Source organism: Silene latifolia, chromosome X (genome assembly GCF_048544455.1).
Source record: "Silene latifolia isolate original U9 population chromosome X, ASM4854445v1, whole genome shotgun sequence".
NCBI lineage: Eukaryota > Viridiplantae > Streptophyta > Magnoliopsida > Caryophyllales > Caryophyllaceae > Silene > Silene latifolia.
Window position 1 is genome coordinate 132242810 of NC_133537.1, and position 5660 is coordinate 132248469.

General features: G+C 39.6%; 1 non-coding gene across 1 annotated transcript; it reads left to right on the plus strand.

Moving 5' to 3' along the window:
* The first annotated feature begins 2490 nt into the window (after positions 1-2490).
* LOC141624404 (small nucleolar RNA R71) lies at positions 2491-2597 on the plus strand. Its single transcript, XR_012534211.1, has one exon. It is a non-coding gene; the product is annotated as a small nucleolar RNA R71 (small nucleolar RNA).
* The last annotated feature ends 3063 nt before the right edge of the window (positions 2598-5660 follow it).

Consider the following 5660-nt stretch of genomic DNA (forward strand, 5'->3'; position numbering starts at 1 on the left):
GATTGATATTAACTACAATAAAGATTGCTAAGAAGAACATGCTCTTCTAATTAAACTAATGGGGTATTTATAGTGGGGATTAGGTGTATGAATTAGGGTTAACTAAGGGCTTAAATGACGATTTAGTCCCTTGTTGAGGAAACGCCGGTCTTTTTGGAAAGACTCCGGTCTTGATCGATAGCATTACACATCAATTGAATCATTAGTCCCTCCCTCACTTTTCTCAAAAATGATAATTATCTTGATCAAAGCATAAAAATCCAAAAATGACAAAAATGCAATGTAAGAATTAAAATGCGAGTTAGGGAGTTAGAAATATTTACAAATGGTGGTTTAGGGAGGACTCCACCAAACTCTCATCCTTAGTGAGATGTCATGGGGGCATGTCCAAGGTGTTGTTGATGTTGCTCAACACCTTGAAGAAGTAATCAAAAGCTTGTTCATTATCATGATAAAGATCTTCAATAGACCTTTGCCCTTATTGTCGGTCTTGATCGATAGCATTGCCAATATAGGGATTGAAAATCCCTTCAAACTCATCGTCCCAAAGACCACAAACTTCATCTACTTGATCACTAAAGATCTCTTGAGTTGACGGAGACAACTCTCCCATTATCTTGTCCTGGCCAATGAGGCCATCCTCTTCATTGCTTGATTTTGGTGAGCTTTTCAAGCTCTCTTTGTTACAATTCACTTGCTCTTTGAATGGAGCATCTTCAATTTTCTTCTTCCATTGGAATTCCGACTTCTTCCTATCATCCTTCCGGCTATAATGATCAACCATAAAACATGGTTCATGCAAACGGGGAGCTCTCATGGTCTTGTCAAGATTGAAAGTTATGCTCTCATCTCCCACTTCTAGAGTGAGCTCTCCATGTTTCACATCAATCACCGCACCCGCGGTGTGTAAGAAAGGTCTTCCTAGAATGATTGGAATGTTGGAGTCTTCTTCCATGTCAACAATGACAAAGTCCACCGGGATGAAAAATTTCCCAATTCTTACGGGAACATCTTCCCATATCCCTAATGGTGTCTTCGTCGATCTATCGGCCATTTGGAGTGTGATATTGGTGCATTTAAGCTCTCCCATCCCCAACCTTTTACTCACCGAGTACGGCATAACACTCACACTAGCCCCTAGATCACATAACGCTTTGTTGATCGTGGTGTCGCCAATGGTACACGGTATTGAGAAGCTTCCCAGATCTTTGAGTTTTAGAGGTGAACTCCCTTGAAGTATTGCACTACTCACCATAGTGAAGGCGATAGTCTCAAGCTTCCGGATCGACTTCTTCTTTGTGAGGATGTCTTTCATGTATTTTGCATAGGCCGGCACGTGATTGATTAATTCCGTGAAAGGAATTGAGACTTCCAAATTCTTCACAATTTCCATAAATTTTCCAAGTTGGTCATCAAATTTGGGCATGGCTTGACGACTTGCAAAAGGAAGTATAATCACAATGGGCTCCTTCTCCTTGACCTTGTCTTCATTTCTTTTTGAAATTTCTTCTTTTGATGGTTCCCCATCCTTGGGGTTTTGCACAATTTCTTCTTTGTCACTACCTTCCACAACTTCATCCTCAACTTGCTTCTTCGGTGCTTCATACCTTGTACCACTCCTCAAGTGAATGGCACTAACCGTTTCATGTCTTGGGGGATTACTTTGAGGTGGTAATTGCCCCTTTTGTCTTTGTGAGCTTGAAGATGCTAGTTGAGTCAATTGGGTTTCCAACATTTTGGTTTGAGCTAGGATGTTGTTGATGGTGGTTTCCTTTGCTTGACTATCTTTTTGCATTTGAGTGAAAAACTCTTGTTGATTCTTTTGCATTTGGAGGACCGCTTTTTGAACATCAAAACCTTGGTCATATTTGATGATTGTATGGAGATTGATTTTGGTAACCTTGGTTTTGGTTGTAAAAGGGTCTTTGATTTTTGTTTCTCATGGGAGGTGGGGTGTATGTTGGTTGAGGGTTTTGAACATTTTGGCTTTTGTATGAGAGATTTGGATGGAATTTGGTGTTTTCATTGTAATAGTTTGAATAAGGGGTACCATTCTTGTATGCTTGGAAAGCATTCACTTGTTTATTTGTTCCCCTACATTCACTTTGGTCATGTCCCAAAGTTCCACAATTCTCACATATCCCACTTGGGATTGATGAAGATGCCGTCATGGCATTAACATGATGCTTTGGTGATTTTGAGGCTTCTTCAAGTCTAGCCATAGCTTTTTCAAACTTCAAATTGATGGTATCAATGTGGGCACTAAGTTGAGCACCCAATTAAGTAATGGAGTCCACTTCATGCTTTCCTCCTCTAGTAGCCTTGCGAGGTCTACTATATTGTGAGTTATGGACCGCCATTTCCTCAATTTTGTTCCAAGTTTGATTGTCATCAACTTTGGTGAACATTCCATTTGATCCCATGTTGAGAATGTTCCTTGAATCTTCATAAAGACCGTTCCAAAATTGTTGTACCAAGAACCACTCGCTAAGTCCATGGTGAGGACATGAGCGACAAATTCCCTTAAACCGCTCCCAAGCTTCATACAAAGATTCTTCATCCCTTTGATTGAAGCCCGTGATTTGAGCTCTTAGCATGTTAGTCTTTTCCGGTGGATAGAACTTTTTGTAGAAAGCTAGAGCCAACTTCTTCCAAGAATCACTTCCGAGAGTAGCCTTATCAAGGCCTTTCAACCATTGTTTTGCGGTGCCAATTAGAGAAAAAGGAAATAAGACCCATCGAATTTGGTCTTGAGTTACACCGGTTTGAGAAATCACATCACAATAGTCAAAAAAAGTCTCCATATGAGAATGAGGGTCTTCACTAGGCATCCCCCCAAATTGTCTTCTTTCGACTAATTGGATAAATGCAGATTTGGCAATAAAATTTCCGGTTAGATGTTGTGGTGTGGGAATACCATTAGGTAGGTTCTCCTCGGTGGGTACGGAATGTGATGAAAACTTAGGCATTGTGGGTTGATTTTGTGTTGGATTTTGTGTTGGGTTCTCCTCACCTTCTCTTGCAAAAGGGTTGATGAACTCAATAGTATTTGGTTGAATATCTACAACCTCACCAATACCTCTCAAAGTTCTCCTAGAAAGTCTCCTATTGGTTGTCAAAGTTCTTTCAATTTCGTGATCAAAGGGTAACAAGTCACCTTGTGACCTTCTAGACATACAAAATATCAAACAACTCGAAAACAATTAGAACAAACCTTGAGAAGTTTTACTTCCTCAAGGCAAAGAAAGAAACAACTAATAACAATATAAGAAAATCTAAATCAAGTTAACACCGTCCCCGACAACGGCGCCATTTTTGGTCGGGACTAAATATTTCGGTAACTTGTCGATAGGAGCACCTAGACCAAAACACAATTTATAACTTCACAAACAACTCTACAATTAGTAAAGAGGCAAGTAAAGGTCGGATCCCAAGGGACGGGAATTGAGATGAGATTTCTATTGCAACTAGTGGTGTCTTAAGGGGTGTCACAATTGGGGTTTGATGTAGAAGATCACTAAACTAAATAGCAATGAAAGTAAACAAGCAAGATGAATTAAAAGGGATGTAAACAATTGATAAAACGCACTAGGGTGTCATGGGGTCATAGGGGATTCATGGGAATTGATCATACAAACATGTTCTCAAATTATAAGCAAGCAATTATTGTTGTGATAGATCGAGTTGGTTTATATCTTACAATCCTAGGAAAGTTTGGGTCCCTGAACCGAATCGATTAGATTGTACAACACCTACAAGTCGGCTTAATCATCCCTACTCAACAATATGCATGGTCTAATGAGACTCGAGTTGGTTTATGTCTTACAAGTCTCATTGAAAAGATAAGTGATGGGTAAAAAAAAATGCAAGGATTCATAGGCTCACATTTCATCAAACATAACATGTGCATAAGTTGAGATCACAACAAGCAAGCAAATAAATTATGAAAGCATATTAATTTAAGCATAAATCATTCCCCATGTTGGTTTCCCCTAATTACCCATTAACCCTAGCTAAGGAAACTACTCACTCATTATCATGTTGAACATGCTAGCAAGGTTGTCAATCATACCAACAAAATGAAACATGATGAATAAATGAAAGTGATTAATAATAATTAAAGAGGGATTAAGAGAATTATACCTACTAATGATTCCAATAATAAAGCAAAGAATAAATGAAGTACTTGAATGCTTGATTGAGAGGTTGTCAATCTCCCAATAATAACCCAAATAATCTTCAATTACCCAAAATAAAGGATGAACAAGAGAGAGATTAAGGAAATAAAACTTGTATTAAAACTTGATTAAATGTTGATTACAAGATTAAAGAGAGATTTGATTGATATTAACTACACTAAAGATTGCTAAGAAGAACATGCTCTTCTAATTAGACTAATGGAGTATTTATATTGGGGATTAGGTGTATGAATTAGGGTTAACTAAGGGCTTAAATGACGATTAAGTCCCTTGTTGAGGAAACGCTGGTCTTTTTGGAAAGACTCCGGTCTCTAGGTGTGCATCCTTCCTTGAAGCTTTAAGAAGACGAAATGGGTCTGCCTGGGAATCCGGGCGTCTTTAACACGGGACGGGCGGATTTGGTGGTTTCTGCCCGGGCGTCTTGGGGGTGAAGACGGGCGTCTTCTAGAGTTTTTGCCCGGGCGTCTTGGTGGTGAAGACGCACGGATTGTAGGGTGAAGACGGGCGTCTTCTAGACAATCCGCATGGATTGCTGGGCAGTCTTGTTTCTTCTTCTTTTCTTCCTTTTTCTTCATAAAATCCTTGGGGATTTCCTCGGGGATGCAAGGATCTTTTCTCATCATTGCCCATCTATTATAGTATGTACAAAGGCCTTCTAATCTTGTCTCTCCTTAATGCTTGGTCATTGAATTCAATCAATTTAGCCTCATTTTGCCATGAAAATGCAAGATTTGCACTCCTTTCCTACCAAGGGATCAAAACCTCAAAGAATATGCAAAACAAAGAACTAAAGACAATAATTGACCCAAATATGCACTAAAAAGCATGGGAACAAGGCTAATTCGGGAACTAAATATGCTCTAATTATGGTCACATCAGCACTCTAGAGGTTCTTACCCAAAATGAGAAAGAAGGCTTCACCGAGTTCCTAAGTAGGTTGAGAAAGACTAGCACACAATTGGTTGAACGGCCAGATAAAGCCACTCTTGTGGAAAAGTTCGTAGATAATCTGAGACCCGTTTATGCGAACCATTTGAGGTACCAAAACATAAAGTCTTTCAAAGACTTGACTGTGCTGGGAACGATAATTGAAGACGACATCCGAAAATGGCTTTTGTCCAAAACGGTAGGTCGCGGATATCAGGGTTCAACGAGTCGTTCCTATGGCTCCACTAGCAAGACCGATGAGGTTAACCTTGTCGAATCATCTAAGAAGAATAACCCGCAAAGGAAGTTCACAAACATTGGTGATTCATATTCTAACGGTCTGAAAAGGTTGATGAAACTAGGTAAGCTCCAACCCATAGGACCTACACCTGACCCAGAGAAGAATTCTAAATTCTGGGATGAGAACGAATACTGCGAATATCACAGAGGCAAAGGACACGATACATAGAAATGCTTCAAATTGAAACATGTCATTCAGGATATGATTGGAGATGGTCGTTTACCCATACCTCC